General features: G+C 37.4%; 1 protein-coding gene across 6 annotated transcripts in view; it reads right to left on the reverse strand.

Annotated features, from left to right (window-relative positions):
• FANCC (FA complementation group C) overlaps nucleotides 1–17,661 on the reverse strand; it is a 306,042-nt gene that overhangs the window by 237,599 nt on the left and 50,782 nt on the right. For 4 of the 6 annotated variants that reach the window (XM_090274030.1, XM_090274029.1, XM_090274024.1 and 1 more), the window contains exon 2: nucleotides 8,339–8,429. The exons of the other annotated variants lie outside the window; for them this stretch is intronic. The gene's annotated coding sequence lies outside the window, so the exon portion shown is untranslated. The remainder of the gene's footprint in view (nucleotides 1–8,338; nucleotides 8,430–17,661) is intronic. 6 annotated transcript variants of the gene reach the window in all.

The following is a 17,661-nucleotide window of genomic DNA, read 5'->3' on the forward strand; positions in this document are numbered from 1 at the left end:
TGAGCACCAGCCTGCGAATCAAAAGGTCACCATTTCGTTTCCTGGCCAGGGCACATGCCTGGGTTGCAGGCCAAGTACCTAGTCGGGGGCATGTGAGAGGCAACCAATCGATGTTTCTCTTGCATATCGATGTTTCTTGCCCTCTCTTTCTACCTCCCTTTTTCTCTCTCTAAACATAAATTTCAGAAACTCCTGCTCTAGGAGAAGAAATATATTACACAAGAAATTATAATAAAATATAGAGTGATATAAAAGTTAAGTGAAGATGCTATCGAAAGATTTAAACTTTTTTCAGTCTAAACACATTACCACTTCATACTTGTTAAAAACCTATGGAAGAGAGGATGGACTTCCAGAATGACAATGCGAAGGGCTCAGCTGATCTGTTCTCAGCAAAACATGTGAAAATTACTAAAATAATAATCATTTAAAGCCTGCCTCTGGAAATGCTCCCAGGAGTGCAGAGCAAATGAAAATATCTAGTCATGAAAATTTGGTGAGAAAGGAGTCTGTGATTCTGAACCACCACCACTCCCTCCCTTCCTCCTCTCAACTCAGTAAGACTCCACTGCAGCAATTAGTAGAGCTTTACAGCTGCTGTGGCCAAAGAAAACAGTGGAAGATAGGGCTTCCAGGACCACTACAGTTCCAGGGTGACAATGGGCATATCCAAAGCTGCTGAGAAGCAACATCAGAGGCTTAACACTGTGAGAGGGGAAACAGACAAGCCACTCCAAAGAAATAAATGAGCAAATAACATAAGTCCCAAAAGGAGGTGGGTGAAAGAAAAGACACCTAGTGTCCAGAATTACTACATTATATTATCTAGAATGTCATTTCCAACAAAGGAAATTATGAGGCATGCGAACAACAAGACAATATGAGCCATACCAGAATAAAAGCAGGCAACAGCAACTGCCTCTAAGAAAAATCAAATTTCTCATAAAAAGAGTTCAAAGTAACCATTATAAACATGTTCTCAGAACTAAAAAAAACAAAGAAATGAAGAAAGGAATGATGACAACGTTGTATCAATAAAGAGACAAATTATTAAAAAGAAACAAATGGTAATTCAAAAGTTGAAAAATACAGTATCAGGGCATGTGGGGAACTCACTAGATTGGCTGAATAGTAGACATGAACTGACAGAAGAAAGAATAAGCAAACTTTAAGATAGATAGAGATCAAGGCAAAAGAAAAGAGAGAAAGAAAAGAAGAAAAATGAAGATATAGCCTCAAAGAAATGTGAGGTATCATTAAGTGTACCAATAAATTCATAATGGAAGTTCCAGAAGGAGAAGATGGAAAGGAGCAGGAAAAAAAATTTTTTTAATGGTTAAACCTTCTCAATTTTATTGAAAAAGCTAGGAATATCAACAAACTCCAAGTAGAATTTTTTTAAAGATATTCATGAACAATACATTATAATAAAAATACTGGAAGTCAAAGACAAGGAGAGAATCCTGAAAGTAGCAAGTGAACAATAACCCATTATTTACAAGGGAACCCCAACAAGATTAATAGGTGACTTCTAAGCAAAATAACAGAGGTAAGAAGAGTGGGATAACATATTCGAAGTGCTCAGAGGAAAATACTGTCAACCAAAAATCTCCTATCCAGCAAAGCAATCTTTCAAAAATGAGCAAGAAATAAAGACTTCCCCAGATAAACAAAAACTGAGAGAATTTGTTCCTCAGAAGACCCACCTTACAAGAAATACTAAAATAAGTTCTTCAGGCTGAAAGCAAGTAAACACAGAAGCTAAGTCAAATCCACAAATAAAACAAAGAACACCGATATAAATAATATTGGAATTATAAATGCACATTTTCTTTCTTCTCATAACTAACATAAAAATCAACTCTATAAAATGCTATGTATTAAATATATAATGAATTGTTGGACCTATAACATACAGAAATGTAAGATATGTGTGAGGTATTTGCCAATACCAGTGCACATAAGGTGTGTGGGAGGAAAGCTGTATTGGGCTAAAGAAATAACTACATATGATAAAGTGTCCTCTATAACAACATATTGTTGGGTTTGTAATATTAAAAGATGCAATGTGTATAACAATAATGCTACAAAGGGGGATGAGGGATAAGGAAATAGAATTATATAAGATTAAACATATAGCTAAATATGTTTTTATATACTACTGGAGATAAGTTAGTATAAACCTGAAGTTTATTCTGCTAAGTTGTATATGGTAATCCCTAGAGCAACCACTAAAAAAAAAAAAAACTTGAAAAGTATAATGAAAACATCATTAAAGAATTTAAGATGCTACATTAGAAAATATTCACTGAGAAACAGAGAAACAGAAAAGAGATATTAAAAAAACAAAGTAAAATGGCAGATAGAAATCCAATTATATCAATATTATTGAATGTGAGTAAAATAAACAATCCAAACAAAAGAGATATGATCAGATTGTATTTAAAAATATAATCCATTATATGCTGTCTATAAGAGACACTTTAGATTCAAAGATACAAATAGCTTGAAAGTAAAAAAAAAAAAGATAAAAGATATATCTTGCAAATACACAAAAACATGAAAGTTTGTGTTACTATCAGAAAAAATGGACTTTAAAGCAAAAAATGTTGATAAACAGGGTGATTTTGTAATGATAATAGGGTCAATCCATGAGGAAGATTAACAATTTTAAACATGATTACCTAATAAAAAAGCACCAAATACATGTAGCAAAAAATGACAAAAATAAAGGGAGAAATACACTTTAATGTTAATAGTCGAAGACTTCAAAACCCCACTTTCAATAACCAATAGAATAACTACACAGAAGATCAGTAAGTAAATAGAAGACAACACTATAAACCCACTAGCTGCCTCCAATATGCACCCCAACTGGGGATCAGATCCACAACCTTTGGTGTACAGGATGACGCTCCAACCAACTGAGCCACCAGGACAGAGCTAGGCCATTTTTTAAAAAGAATATATATATAAATGGATATAACAGAGGGTGAGGGGGAAAGTAGGTTTACAGTTGTTATGAAAAATAATAAATTAATAAATAACACAAGAATAAACTGGCATGCTCACGACTGTAAACCTACTTTTGCTCCACACTGTATATATAAATGGATTTCTCCCCTCGCTCCCTCCCTCCTTTATTTTTTTCTTTCTTTTATCCTAACCAGAGAGAAGCATTGATTGGCTGCCTTTGTATGCACCCAGACCAGGGATCTGCCTGGGACGACAGATCATATGCATCCAGACCGGGGATGAACCCGCAACCTAGGCATGTGCCCTGACTGATAATCAAACCTGCAACCCTTCAGTTACAGGACAACACTCCAACCACTGAACCACACCAGCCAGGGCTATAAATGGATATCTAAATAGATACAAAATATAAGGAATGATATGTGACCACAAAGGAATGAAATTAGAAATCAGTAGTGGAAAAAATTGAGGGTAATTCACAAATATATGGAAATTAAACAATGTACTGTTAAATACGTAATCAATAGGTCAAAAAAATAAAAGTGGAAATTGAGAAATGCTTGGATATTAATGAAAATAAAGACACAACATATCAAAACATGGGACACAGCTAACACAGAACTTAAGAGGGAAATTTATAGCTGTAAATGCCTATATTTAAAAAAAGAGATACCAATCACCTAATTTTCTAGCTTAAGACACTAAAAATATATCAAACGAAACCTAAATCAAGCAGAAATAAGAAAATAATAAAACTACAGAACAAATTATATGAAATAGAGAATTTAAAAAACAATAGAAAAAATTGGTTCTTTGAAAATATTAACAAAATAAACAAAGTTTTAGATGAACTAACCACACAAAAAAGAAGATGCAAATTACAAGTACCAGAAATAAAGGAGAGGACATTACTGTGAACCTTATGGAAATAAAAAAAGATTCAAAAGGAATACTATGAATAACACACCAGCAAATTAGATAACTTACATGAAATGAATTAATTCCTAGACAGTTATAAACTATCAAAACTGACTCAAGAAGAAACAAACTGAATACACCTTATAACAAGGAAAGAGCTAAATAAGTAATTTAACAACTATCTACAAAGAAAAGCTATGTCCAGGTAATTTTACCACTGAACTCTATGAAAAATTTAAATAATAATTAATACTAATTCTTCATAAACTCTTTCAAAAAACGTAAGAGGAGGGAACACTTTCCAAATCATTTTGTAAGGCCAGTATTACCATAATACCAAAACAAAAAAAGACATAAGAAAACCATACACCATTATCTTATATAGATACAGACATAAAAATCTTCACCAAAATACTAGGAAACTAAATCCAGCAACATAAAAAAAGAATTATACACCATAACCAAACAGATTTATCCCAGAAATGCAAGACTGGTTTAACAACTGAAAAACAATAATATATTATAGCAAAAGAATAAAAACAAAAAATCTCATGATGATCTTAACAGATGCAGAAAAACTATGTGATGAAACCCAACACCCTTTCATGATAAAAATGCTCAACAAACTAGAAACGGAAAGAACTTGATAAAGGACATCTCCAATACCTCAAAAAAATTAAAATGAACTTGCCTTTTGATCCAGCGATCCCATTTCTGGGAAAATATCCAAAGGAACCAAAAACACTAATCCGAAAGAACATCGAGCACCCCTATGTTCATTGCAGCATTACTTACAATAAGTCAAGATATGGAAGCAGTCCAGTGTCCGTCAGTAGATGAGTGGATAAAACAAGTATGGGACATTTACACAATGGAATACTATTCGGCCATAAAAAAGGAGATTTTACCCTTTGCAACAGTATAGGTAGACCTGGAGAACATTATGCTAAGTGAAATAAGCCAGTCAGAGAAAGACAAATATCATATGATTTCACTCATACATGGAATCTAATGAACAAACTCAAATAACAAGGAAACTGGGGACAGACTCATAGATAGAGAGCAGGATGACATCTCTGGGGGTGGTGGTGGTGAGGGATGGAGGGGTTGAGCAAAAAGGAAAAAGGACTCACCCTGGCTGGTGTGGCTCAGTGGATTGGGCTCTGGCCTGCAACCCAAAGGAACACTGGTTTGATTCCAGCGAGGGTACATGCCTGGGTTGCAGCTGGGTTCCTGGTTGGGAGCTTGCAAGAAGCAACCAATAGATATTTCTCTCCCTCTTTCTCCCTCTCTCCCTCTCTCTCTGAAAATAAATAAGTAAAATCTTTTTAAAAAGAAAAAAAAGGACTCATGGACATGGACAACAGTGTGGTTATTGATGAGGGGAGGTGGGTATAAGGGGACTAAATGGTAATGGAAAAAGTACAATAAACAAAATATGAAAACAAAAATAAAACACAGCTGACATCACGCTTGATGTTGAAACTGGATGATTTAACCTAAAATCAGGGACAAGATAAGGATATTCACTCTCACCCCTTCCATTCAACATTGTACTGGAGTTACTACATAGGAAAAATGGGCTAGATACATAAATGATATCCACATGGAAAAGGAAGAAATAACATTATTTCTATTTGTAGATAACATGATTTCATATATAGAAAATTTTAAGGAATCCACAAAAGAAAAACTATTAGAATAAATGAGTTAGCAAGGTTGCAGGATATAAGCTGTAGATACAAAAGTCAATGAACAATCAAAAAATGAAATTAAGAAAACAATTCCATTAATAATAATATTAAAAATAAAAACAGGAATAAATTTAACAAAATAGGTGCAAGGTTTATACTCTGAAAACTGTAAAACATTGTTGAAAAATTAAAATAAGACCCAAATAATTAGGAAAATACCCCATGTTCATGGGCCAGATTGTTAGATGGTAATACTCCACAAACTGAACTACAAATTCAGTGTAATCCCTAACAAGAGTCCCAGCTGACTTCTTTGTAAAACTTAACAAGCAGATTCTGAAATTCATGTGAGATTTCAAGGGACCTAGAGTAGATAAAACAATATTGAAAAACTAGAGAGTGGAGCTTTCATACACCCTGATTTCAAAACTTACTTCTTAACAACAGTAATCAAGGCAGTGTGGTGGTGGCACATGGACAAACATAGAGATCAAGGACTGAGAATCCAGAAATAAATCCATTCATCAATAGTCAACTGATTTTCAACAATGATGCCAAGATTATCCAATGGCAAAAAGAATAGTCTCTTTAACAAACAGTGCTGGGAACACACCAAAGAACAAAGGTAAACCCTTATCTCATGCCATATACAAAAAACTAACTCTAAATGAATCAAAGACCTAAATATGAAACTAAAATTATAAAAAACTCAGAATAAAATACTGGGGTAAATTTTCATGACTCTGGATTCAATGAAAATTTCTTAAATATAACATCTAAAGCAGAAGCAACAAAAGAAAAAGTAAATTGAATTTCATAAAAATTTAAAAACCCTGTGCTTCAAAAAACACCATAAAAAAAGTTAAAAGACAACCTATAGAGTGACAGAAAATATTTGCAAATCATATGTCCAATAAAGGACTCGTACCAAGAATAAAGAACAGCTTAATAATAAAAAGGTAAGTAACCCAATTTTAAAATGTACAAAGTATATGAATAGGCATTTCTCTAAAAAATATACACAAAGGCCAATGACCACAGGAAAAGATGCTAGACATCATTAATCATAAAAGACATGAAAACCAAAAACACAGTAAGATACCACTTCACACCCAGAAGTCACAGTTAGAAGAAAAAGTTAGACAGCAACAAGTACTGGTAAAGATGTAGAGAAATCAGAACTATTATAGAATGCTGATAGGAATGTGCTGATGTAATTGCTTTGGAAAACACTGTAAATTCTCAGAAGGTGAAACATAACTGCATCACCTAGCAATTACACTCCTACATATAACCAACAGAATTCAAAACACACAATCATATTAAAAATGTACACGAATGTTCATTGCATTATTTGTAATAGCCAAAAACTGTAAACAATGCAAATGTTCATCAACTGATGAATAAATAAATTTAATGTGGTATATCTACACAATGGTATGTTATTCAGCAATAAAAAAGAAATGAAGTACAGATACACATTCTACAATATGGATAAATCCTAAAAAACATTATGCTAAATTAAAGTAGCCAGTCATAAAAGACCATATATTAATTATTCCACTGATATGAAATGTCCAGAATAGACAAATCTATAAAAACAGAAACTAGATTAAGCTTGCCTAAGACTGGGATAGGGAGATAGCAAGTGACTATTAATGGGTAAAGGGTTTCTTTCTGGGGGGGTTTCTTTCTGGGGTGATATAAATGTTCTAAAATTAGGTTGTGGTAATGGTTGTCCAAATCTGTGAATGAACTAAACGACATTGAACATGTGTAAGTGAATTATATGTCAAGAAAGCCATTTAGCTCTTGTTGGTGTGGCTCAGTTGGTTGGAGCATAGTGCCATAAACACAAGGGTTGCCAGTTTGATTCCTAGTCAGGGCACATGCCTAGGCTGTGGGTTCGTTCCCAGTCTGGGTACATATGAGAGGCAACCAATCAATGTTTTTCTCTCACATCAATGTTTCTCTCCTCTTTCACCCTCCCTTTGCCTCTCTCTAAAATCAATAAGCATGTCCTTGGGTGAGGATAAAAATGAATAAATAAATAAATAAATCCATTTTTTAAAAACTATGGAAAATTATTTGTAGAATACCAGTTTAAGAAACAGTGCCCTAAAGAATGAACTTTACTTCTCATGGCTTAAGGATTTATAGTGGAGTCAAAGAAAGATGAAGGTTTTTTCTTTAATGACTCTCTTAAAGAAGGAACCATTTCTGGTAAACTTCAGTATTATAATCAAAGAGTTTTAGCTAAGGTCTAAAGCAAAACTATGTTATCCTTGAGGTATAAATTGGTGGGAAGCAAAATCAGGTATTCAAGGACCAACTCAGGGACCCATTCAAAGCTGAATATAAGGACTTGGTTAATTCCCTCAACTAAAACCTGGGTTCACCCTAGAACAGGCTGAATCATAACTTCCAAATTCTCAAAGAATCCTCAAGATCACCATATTTTGAACTGAAGCAAGTAAAACCCAAGAACTAATCTTCAATATTACTTTAAATTTTAAAGTCAAATGGCAAAACTTGCAACCCAGAGTTGGACCAAAAACTCCATTATCTTCTGAATTATATTTGTATTTATTGTATTCACTTTTTGACACCTCCAACCTGCTCCATGAAAATTTCAAGTGATTAACATTTACCCATCCCATTAAACAATATAATATAACCTAAGGCAAGAGGATAGAAGAAACAGGACAAAGGTGTCCTAATCCCTAGAACCTGTGAATATGTTACCTTACATGGCAAGAGTCTTTGCAGATGTGATGAAATTAAGGATCCTGAGATGGGAACATTACTCTGTATTATCCAGGAGGCCCCAATGCAGGAGTGCTGTAAAAGAAGGATGGAGGCAGGAGAGTTAAGAAAAGATGTGACAATAAAAGGAGAGATGGGAGTGATTTGGGGCCACCAACAGCTAGAAAAGATAATGAAATAGATTCTCCCCTAGGGCCTCCAGAAGGACTCACACTTGCCAACACCTTGACTTTAGCCCAGTGAAACTGACTTCAGACTTTTGTCCTTTAAAGTGTAAGACAAGAAATTTGTGTTGTTTTATACCTCTATATTTATGTTACTATATTACAGAAGCAATACAAACCTAATAAAAGTTAGTATTTAAAAAATGCATACTAATGGCTAGTGGTTGGCACCAATTGGCTGTACATTTTTTTGTGATAAGCTCAAAACTGTCAAATAAATCATGACTCAATTCGACCAAGAGCTAAAAACAATTCAGTTGTAAAGATGTACAATCCTTCTTTCTAGTTTTCCCAAGGAGAAATCTTTTAGGCTGTTTATAAAAAAATGTTTTGCCTACTCAAGTAACGGAAAATCTACCTATGTACATAGAATTTCCAATTTTAAAATGTTCTAGTAATAAATGGTTTCTCTCTGACTGCTTTTATGCTATTCAATAAATATCTACCACTCATTCTCATATTCTTTCTCTTTGTCAATAATAAATCTCTTCATTTATTTCACTTTCTCCCAGATATTAAAATACTTTTTCCTCTACATGGGAAGAACCCTAAATTTTTTCACTTTCTCCCTTGCTCCTTACCTCAAAATATTTAGTCTTTCATTGTATGTGTAGGAGGGAGAGAAAAGAGTCTTAAAACTAAAGAAAAAAATGACAATCGCTACCACATCAAATTGGATACAGGCTTGTAAACCTGGATCATCTTATCATTAATTAAAAGTATCAGTTCTCTAACAAAGTGTGAACAGCCAAATACGTGATATACCAACATCAAATGAAAAACAGTAAACCTGTCAGCAATTCTTTTTTTTAATCCTTATCCAAGGACATTTTTCACTTGTTTTTAGAGAGAAGGGGGGGGACATTGATGTGACAGAGAAGCATTGATGTGAGAGAGAAACATCATATTGGTTGCCTCTTGTAGGTTCCCAGCCCAGGGATTGAACCCACAACCTAGGTACGTACCCTGACTGGGAATCAAGCCTGCAACCTTTCAGTGTATAGGATGATGCTATAACCAACTGAGCCACACCGGCCAGGGCAGCAATTTTTATGTATAAGGAATATAACTTAACTTTAGTATTTTGAAAGATAACCCTTTAACCAATATTTTTAAGAGCAGAATGCAAAAATTATTTTAGTGTTTGAACAATCAAACATTTTCAAAAATCAAATAGAAGATAGAAGGGAAAAACTAATCTGATTTACCTTTCATGAGAAAGGAAATGTAATAAAACTGATCTCAATGTGTATGTTACCCAATTTCAACAGTAGCCTGTACAAATAATTAGATAATAAAAGCATAGTTTTTGAACAAGAAGCACCTTTAAAGATTGTCTAAACTCAAATCCCCCAATTTCACAGGATAAGGAGACTCAGACCCTTTCTCAGTCACTGACTCAACTAACCTACAATGACATGAGGATACCCAAAGACACGTGTTAGAGCAGTAAAAGCAAACACACTGAAGAGAGGCAAAAGACTTTGACCCAGCTTTGCCAATGTCATGTCTTCAGTCTGTATTACCAGTCTTCACTTTGAGATACAATTACCACTGGGGATATGTAGTACAGAGACTGCCTGAGGAGTACACAGGTACAATTGGTTTCAAGATCAATTTCTAGATCCTCAACTTTCATATGTACTCTTAGTCCATTCAGGCTGCTATAACAGAACACCACAAACTGAGTGGCTTATAAGTAACAGAAATTTACTTGTTACAGTTCTTGAGATTGGGAAGTTGAAAAGCAAGGTGCCACAGACTTAGTGTCTAGTAGGAACCTGCTCCCTTGTCCACAGATGGCCATCTTTTTGCTGTGACTTCACATACTGGAAGGGGCTAGGGGGCTCTCTGGAGACTTTCATAAAAGCATTGATCCCACTCGTGAAGGCTCCTACCCTGAAAACCTAATCACTTCCCAAAGGCCCTACTTCCTAGTACCTTTCCTTTGGGGTTAGTTGTCAACATATGAATGAGGTTGACCCAAGGGATCAGAAAATTTTAGTCTGTGGCATCACTCTTTCCTAAAAATTCTGAGAACAATTGAGGTCTAAGCCTCTCTTTTCCTCCCTCTCCTGTCATAATTATTTTCCCACTTTGTAGAAGGAAGCTGTGATGTTGTGATGTGTAATAAGAAATATGTATATATTTTGGTCTTCATCCAAGGTTCCTGGCTCACAGCTCCCAAAACCCTTGGAATTTCCTAAGTGATAAGAGCAGTGGGAGTATCTTTTGTTATATTTGGTCTCTAGTTCTCAATTATTGAAATATCTTCAGAGCAATAACGTGAAAGGATGTCTTGTTATTCATAGCAAAACCCTTTCAAACACACCTGAATTTATGTTAATGTTTTCAGATGGAGGCTGGTTGCCAGGGTACCAACCACAACTAACAGGTTGGAACTTTCTGTCTCAAGCCTGCCTCCCAAGAAGGGACCTGGAGGTGGAATAAGTCACAAATGGCCAATGATCTGATTAATCACGCCTACATAGTGAAGCTTCCATAAAAATCCCTGAACTATGGGACTGAAGAGCTTCTGTTTGGTGACTTGACAGGAAGGGATGCACCCCAAACTCCATAGCAACAGAAGCTCCTGTGCTTGGGATCCTCTGCAACTCACCTAATGTATCTCTTCATATGGCTATTCATTCATTTCCTTGAATATTTTTTTGTAATAAATGTGATCTAGTAAGCAACTGTTTTCCTGAGTCCTGTGAGCAGCTCTAGCAAATCAATTAAAACCAATGAGGAGGTTCTGAGAATGAACCTCTGATTGTGATTGTGTCTTAAGGAGGAGGGGGAGGGGTAGTCTCATGGAACTGAGCCTGTGGGATCTAATGTCATCCTAGGTAGATAGTGTCAGAATTGAATTACATTGTAGGACCCTGCTTGGTATGGGGAAACCCCTAAACATTTGGTAACCAGAAGTGTCAGAGGTGAAGAGAAATGTTCTGTGATAGATTATTAAGAGTAGAGGAGACACACAGGAAGGGAAGTGTGTTTTCCCTTTACAGAAGCCATTCCTGACTCTTACTATGGTACACAATAGGAATAAAAATCAGGACTCCAAACGAACCATTTAAATGACTAGCACTGATATATCAATATTTCTCAAGGCATCCACTGAAAATATTCACCACCACAATCCCCCATCTATCTCATTAAGAGCTGCAGTGCAAAAAAAAAATTAATTTTATATTTAACAGATTATTTTCAAAATTTATAAAATGTTTGTATCATTTTAATCAATTATGTACTAGAAATAATTTAAAAGATAATTCAGAAAAAATTTACATATATAATCTTAAATTACATGCATTTTTATAGCAGAATCTTTTGAAAGTCTCTTACCTGAATTCTTGTGTTCACTATATTCACTCAGTCAGAAACAGTTTTTCCATCTTTTGAACTGTCTGTCCTAAATGTTTTCAACTTCGGCACACTTGACTCATTTGAATGAAACTGCACCGCTTTTGCTTCCCTGAGGTCTCTGGGCTTTCTCTCTTTTCCCACCCATGCTCTATTACCATCTCTTCTCATCTCACTTTAGACTTTTCTCCATGCATTGTTCTCCCTGTCCATCATCACCTTTCTCTTGGCCCCAATATAAAAAAGAATAAAAGGAAAAGACAATTCCTTAATTCTGTCATCTACTTCCTTCTTTCTCTTTGTAGTCTAGCTATTTGAAAGAAGAATCTCACTCACTCACTGCTGTCTCTATTTTCTCAGTAATTGTTCGTTCCTCAGTTGCCAGAAATGACTTCTGCCACCATCATTGGTAATGAGCAAAAGGGAGTTCTTTCATGTGGCGCCTTGATGTAAGACCCAACAGTTACTGTTGAAGAAAACAGGCCTTTATTTACAATATTCCAACCTGGGGAAGGCTGTGAGCACTTCAGCTCAGAGCCCTGTTCCCCCATGAGACCCAACACTTCCCTTGCTCCCCAAAAGGCTAGAAGCCAAAACTTGCCCAGAAGTTCCCCATTCCTCATCTGTCAGCTCTCTCCTTCAGGATCTGGGGTACCATGTCATCAGCTTCCTTATAACAGTACAGGAAAGCATGTGCCGTGTTGCACTGGATCATGGTGAAGTCTGGGTTTTAACAAGACTCCTTTCTGCCTGTCCTGAGTTCCAAAAGTCCAGGAGTCCCAAAGTTCAGGCTTTGGAGTTCATTGAAGTTGGCACAATTAAAGCAGCAGCAGGCCAGCTTTCTTACTAGCCCAGGCCACATGGCCGGACCATTCCTACGAACTGCATAGCTGCTCCTTCTCTCAGACCACATGGCCCTTACCCTTGCCTCCTTCCAAACTGCATGGCGTTCTCCTTTCCCTTTCAAAACCACATGGTCCCCCCTACCTCCTTAATGGATGCCGCCTTATTTTTAAATCCCTGACCATAGCCTGTGACTCAGTGGACAGGATGACCAATCATGGCCACCAGTAGAATCTCGCATAGGCCCCTTAAGCTCTTCCGTCACCATTCTATGGCCAAAGACCCTCCCAGCTCCTTGGCGCCTTGGAAGAACCAAAGCAATTTGCATAACTAAGACACTAGCTACTAGCCATAGATATACAAAGGCACCTCTTAGGAAAAATGGCTATGCTCCACAGAGTCCTATCCCCCATTCCCCAAACCATGTGCGGTGGGGAATTTTTGTGGACCTCTTTTTCCACCCTGTAACATCATGTTGAAGCTTTCTGGACAAAGGTCAAGGGTCAACAGCAACTATGTGCTACCAACCTCCTGGGACAAAGTCCAACATTAATTGTTCATGCCTTACCTTGTTTACCTACTCTACAGTATTGAATATTCTTCTCGGTAATTGCCCAAAACGCTCTCCTCCCTTAGTTTCACAGGTATCACTCTTCTTTTCTCCAATAGCTCCTCCTAAGTCAGCCCCTCTGAGGGCTCTTCTTCCTCTGGCCATCATGCAAGACCCAGGATTATCTGTACTTGAGGTAGATTTTCAAATGTGTAATACACACATACACACACCCCAAATACCGCAAAAGAGCCTATTCCAGTGCCATTTTAAAAGTTGAACCTGACATTCTCACTATAATGTCCTTGCACTGGTAGACTGGTCTTGACCATTACCGCCCCCCATGCCTCCCCCGCCACAAAAAAAAAATCCCTCTAATTATAAGTCTAAAGAGATAATGGAAGATGCCTCAGCAAATGATGACAGACAGGGATATTTATTTATCTGTATCCCTCTACTCTTCACATGTTACTTATGATCCTAAATCCATATTCTCTCCCAGGCACACTAGTGACACCAGACTAAGCTGTGTTGCTAATGACCTGAATTCAAGCCAGGAGCTGACTCCACCATAAACTACTTACTGCCTTTGGAGCAAATGGAGGAGCAACTGTACCCAACCTGAATTTGCCTTCCAAACAGACAAAAACTATACCATTAATCATTTCCAAAATTAAATCATCAGTTTAATCAACTTGCCTACATAGTTCAGGTGAGAGGCAGTAGGGAGGCCTGGCATGGGACACAGGGTTGTACTAAATGTTGAGAGATAATACACCACATTAATTTATTCACTACCTCTCAACCATAAAGAGAAGGAAGGGGAAATCAAACAGGTGTTCAACAATTAATCATTTCTACCATTTACCATTATCATTATGTCATGTCATTAGCAGTACGATGGACTACCCAAGCCTCCTTCTTGAGGCCTAGACTTGGCAATAAAACACAGACTGTTAGAAAAAAGATAAGGATGAGAAGGAGAAATCTCCTGACTCTCATGAAGAAGTGAGGCAAATCTAAAAAGTACCCCCGTAGCCCAGACTTTGATTTTTTTATTAAATGAAAATGCCCAGAGAGAGGAGGTACTGTTTAAATTCACATTTTAAACATTAAAAAAAAAACATTAATGTGAATATCTTAGGATAGACATGTAGACAGTGACAAAAGGTGGTTAGGTATACTCACCCCACCTAGTAATGGGGAAGGGCAGAAGAGACCAAGGTGCCAGTGACAGATGAAAGGACAAATTCTGCCTACAGCCAGCCTGGATAATTCTCAAATATTTTACCTGCCATTTCAGTTATAAATGATGGAGCGAATATAGAACCAATAAGGAAGGGTCTACACTATCTAGTATAGATCACTAACCGGATTACGTGATCATTCTGTGACAGTTACTTTGATTCTGAATCCACTCTTAAAATTTTGTTTTAAACACTGTCTTTCTAGTGAACCATTTTGTTTATGGGAAATACAAGATTACCTAAATTTGTATGAACACAGAAGAGTATGTTTAACTCACAGTGTTTGTTACATCATAATATTAAGTACAGGACAAAAGTTCATTTCATATGAGTTAAGAACTTAATGAATGTCAATCACTTAACTATTTTGAGCTGCCACTAGTCATAAAGTCAAACTTTTTCCAAAAACATGAACAGCTATTTGAGTCACCCATACCTCTCTTTGCTCAGCACCAAGAGCAATTAAGGAAGCTCACTCTAGAGTCAGGCTGCCAAGGTATAAATCCCTAATCAGCTATATACTAGCCCTGTGACCCTGGAAATTATTTAGTCTCTCTGCCTCTCAATTTCTGCATCTGTAAAATGGAAAACATACTAGGATTACTGTGAATAAATAAGATATATAAATATCTTATTCATATATATATATATAAATATATATGAATGACATAGACTTATGTCTGGGACACTGTCAGCACTCAAAAAAACATTAGCTACTATCATTATTTATTGTATCTCTTATAAAAAAAAAAAAAGAAAGAAAAGAAAAGCTGATGGCTTCCTCAAAGAATTCTCCAGTAGGTAGAAATAATCTCTCTAGAAAGTCAACAAAACTGCTCATGAAAGGACTTCCAGCCAAGACGGAGGCGTAGACAGACACACTGCATTTCCCTCCACAACTAAGAAGGAATACAAGTACCTCAAAACCAGAGACCAGAAGTTCTGGAACCAGAAGTTCCAGAAAATCAAGCTGCAAGGAAGTCCTACAAACAAAGATATAAAGAATAAATACTCATCCAGACAGGTAGGAGGTGTGGAGCCGGGGCAGAGAAGACACAGTGTGATGGTGGCAGCTGCAACGGCAGGCCAGTGGAAAGCACAGTTACACGTTTTAAAGAGTCAGAAGGGACACCTGGTGTTGCATTCCCGGCTCCTCACCAAAACACGCAGCTCACAGTCCCAGCACTAGGGAAAATCAGGCCTCATTGCTTCTGACTGTGCAAACAAGTGGCAGTTGGGGCAAAGGCAGAAACTGCCAGTCTTTCAGCAGGGTTCGCTTGTTTAAAGGTCCCCCACGGTCCTAGAATGTCCGCAGACTCATTCACTCTGGGGACGACAGTCAGGGCAACAATAGAGGGGAACCAGTCCCATACTAAAGTGGGAGAAGTGCCTGGTAAAGGGGTGAGTGATGGGCAGGCAGCATTGTTCCCTCTGACCCCTCCCCCACATACAGCACCACAATGTGGTGAAACAGGTCATCCTGTACTGACGAATCGCTAAGGCTCCGCCCCTTACAACATAACAGGAGTGACAGCTCTACCTGGGACGCAGAGGCAAACAAATACAGGAGCCTGTCAAGATGAGGAGACAACTTGCAGCCAAGATGGAGGCCTAGACTGACACACACTGTCTCCCTCCACAACTAAACTAAGAAAGAATAAAACTACCACAAAATCAGAAATAACCAGAAGTTCCAGAAAATAAAGCTACATGGAAGTCCAATGTATGAAGTTATAAACAAGTGGTGCTCATCCAGATGGGTAGGAGGGGCAAAGCCGGAGTGGAGAGGTCAACCTGTGCTGGTGGTGGCAGCTGTGGCTACGGTGGCAGGACAGCGGTAAGCACAACCATCTGTATTTAAGGGAAGGCGAGAAGCACCTGGGGAGCACCCTCAGCTGCAGACCAAACCTGTCAGCTCATGATTCCAACGATGTGGAAGGCAGACCCCCATTGCCTCGGACTGTGAGGGCCAGAGGGCATGGGGACGGAGGAGGAGGCTCCCGGTCTCTCAGGGAGAGCGAATGGCAGGAATCCATCTTGGACCCCCGCCCCCACAAAAAACGCCGCATTGTTGTGACAAGTGCATGGAGCTCCTCCCCTATAGCGTAGGAGGTGTGACAGCCCCGCCCAGGAAGCAAAGGTAAACACAAAACTGTCAGGATGGCACAGATGATGATAGAGATCCCAATCATGCAGCTTATTAGACAGCAAATATCTAAACTAAAGGCTCAGTAGATAGGAAATCTTTCTGAGGCACAATTCAGAGCTTTGGTTATACGAATTCTTATAGACCTAACAGCAGATCTTAAACAAGACAGGGAAGGAATGAAGGCAAGCACTGATGAAATGAATGAAAACACATACAACACTAGTGGTGAGGGGAAGAAAATCAGGGAGCAAATCAACAAACCAGAACATAGGGAAGGAACAAACAGTCAACCAGTGCAGAAAGAGGAAATAAAAAGTGAGGAAAATGAGGAGAGGCTCAGAAACCTATGGGACAGTTATAAACGGGCCAACATCCAAATCATAGGGTTGCCAGAGGTGAAGAAGAACTAGAAACTGAAAAATTATGTGAAAAAATAATGAAGCAGAACTTCCCTAACTTGGGGAAGGAAACAGACTTACAGGTCCAGGAAGCACAGAGAGTTCCAAAAAAAAAGAAAAAAATGCACCCAGGAAGAACCACACCAAGACACATTATAATCAAAATGTCAAAAATTAAGGATGAAGAGAGAATCTTAAAAGCAGCAAGAGAGAAGAAGAGAATTACATACAAAGGGGTCCCAATAAGACTATCAGCTGATTTCTCAAAAGAAACTGCAAGCAAGAAGGGACTGGCAAGAAATATTTAAAATAATGAAAAGCAAAAACCTACAACTACAATTACTCTGTCCAGCAAAGCTGTCATTCAGAATAGAAGGGCAGAGAAAGTGCTTCCAGGATAAAATAAAACTGAAGAATTTCATCACATACAAACCACTGTTATATGAGATGTTAAAGGGACTTGTTTAGGAGAAAGAGGATCAAAACTATGAACATTAAAATGAAAACTGTATCACAACAACCAACAA

The sequence above is a fragment of the Furipterus horrens genome, unplaced genomic scaffold, assembly GCF_987537825.1.
Source record: "Furipterus horrens unplaced genomic scaffold, mFurHor1.1.pri manual_scaffold_4, whole genome shotgun sequence".
NCBI classification, from domain to species: Eukaryota; Metazoa; Chordata; class Mammalia; order Chiroptera; family Furipteridae; genus Furipterus; species Furipterus horrens.